Raw genomic sequence first — 1,677 nt, forward strand, 5'->3', positions numbered from 1 at the left:
ACGACGCGAGCGCGTAATCGCCCGTTATCGTCGCGGCGACGCGAGTGTAACGACGTGAAAATCTTTACGCCGTTACGCTGACTGCCGCCTAACAGCACGCGGCAGTCAGCTGAGCGCACACCCCCCGACCCGCGCCTAAACGTCGCGCTCAGCCGAACATGCCCGACCACCAGGCAACTACGCTCGGGCACGGTCGGCCGCCGAGCCGAGCTAGCGGCACCGCCGAAGCCATCTTCGGCAAACGCCGCATAATCACGATTAATTCCGATTAAAAATCGGAATTATCACCGATTAAGGGCGAAGGAAACCGAAGCTCCAAAATCTCGGGTATATAATCCCGGCAGATTTTGACGAAAGGGAAGTCTCCAGAGTTCTGTCTCCGCAGATAGTTCTTTCCGAGAGAGGATCAACCGAGAAGCTCCTGCCGAATTCGTAAGTTAGTTACCAGGCCGTCCACGACGGTGATTACTAGTACCTGTTCTTTGCGATCGTGTGATCGTGCGGCGAGTTTGCCGTCTCTCCGGTGAGTTTTCCGGAACGATCACACGTTATTGTGCCGTCTATTGCGATAGTGAGATCGCGTGGCGAGTTTGCCGTCACTCCGGTGCGTTCTCCGGAACGATCTCACATTATTGTGCTGTCTCTTTGCGATCATGTGATCGTGCGGCGAGTTTGCCGTCCCTCCGGTGAGTTTTCTGGAACGATCACCCGTTATTGTGCCGTCTATTGCGATAGTGAGATCGCGCGGCGAGTTTGCCGTCACTCCAGTGCGTTCTCCGGAACGATCTCACATTATTGTGCTGTCTCTTTGTGATCGTGTGATCGTGCGGCGAGTTTGCCGTCTCTCCGGTGAGTTTTCCGGAACGATCACACGTTATTGTGCCGTCTCTATTGCGATAGTGAGATCGCGCGGCGAGTTTGCCGTCACTCCGGTGCGTTCTCCGGAACGATCTCACATTATTTTTTTCTCTATTTCATAAAGTAGGACCCCGGGAAGGCAAGAGCTGACCAGCTAGGATTTAGCACATCAACCCAGCGCGCAAGGAATACTCGCGTCGCCCGCACCCCTCGACCACCAAGGCAGTCGACACTGCGGCCGAGGACAAAAAACGAGCGCGACATGCCGCGACGCATTCTTGTACTGGTTTTCGCGACCCGTCGTCAAGTCGCGTGCCGAATCGCCCAAACTCCAGCTTTAAATCACGGCGGAAACACTAGCAGCGCATATTATAGGATCGGGGCGCACACCGCGCGATCACTAATCGGCTCCACACTCACCGTCTGTATGAATCAAGCGCCATACGAGATACTTGCGTAATTAAGCATCAAGCAAATCGCTCACTCACAACTGTGACCCCGCGTGGATCGTAGCGACCGCGGAAACAACTCGCACGATCACCAAACACCCAAACATTGTGACGTCGCGTCGTGGCACGCGGTCGTAACGTGCAAATAAAGACTTATTGTGTTATACTTATTTGTCTTCTATTATTGACACGCACATACACACACACCTTCACCTAAAAATCTCTCCTGTGGCCGGCTCGCAAACAACGATCCAATCCACAGGGTCGGATCAACCCGAAAAACCGAGCCCGGAGGCGCGACTGTTACACGAGGTCATGACCGTTGACGCGACCCGCAATCGCCTCCCGAGACAGCGATCGCGTCGTCGAC

General features: G+C 54.6%; 1 long non-coding RNA gene across 1 annotated transcript; it reads left to right on the top strand.

The window, feature by feature from the left end:
• Window positions 1-325: 325 nt before the first annotated feature.
• Window positions 326-1,473, top strand: LOC112590107 (uncharacterized). The gene is made up of 2 exons (XR_003114002.1): window positions 326-432; window positions 986-1,473. It is a non-coding gene; the product is annotated as an uncharacterized LOC112590107 (long non-coding RNA).
• Window positions 1,474-1,677: the final 204 nt, after the last annotated feature.

Source organism: Harpegnathos saltator, unplaced genomic scaffold (genome assembly GCF_003227715.2).
Source record: "Harpegnathos saltator strain DR-91 unplaced genomic scaffold, Hsal_v8.6 scaffold718, whole genome shotgun sequence".
Classification (NCBI taxonomy): domain Eukaryota; kingdom Metazoa; phylum Arthropoda; class Insecta; order Hymenoptera; family Formicidae; genus Harpegnathos; species Harpegnathos saltator.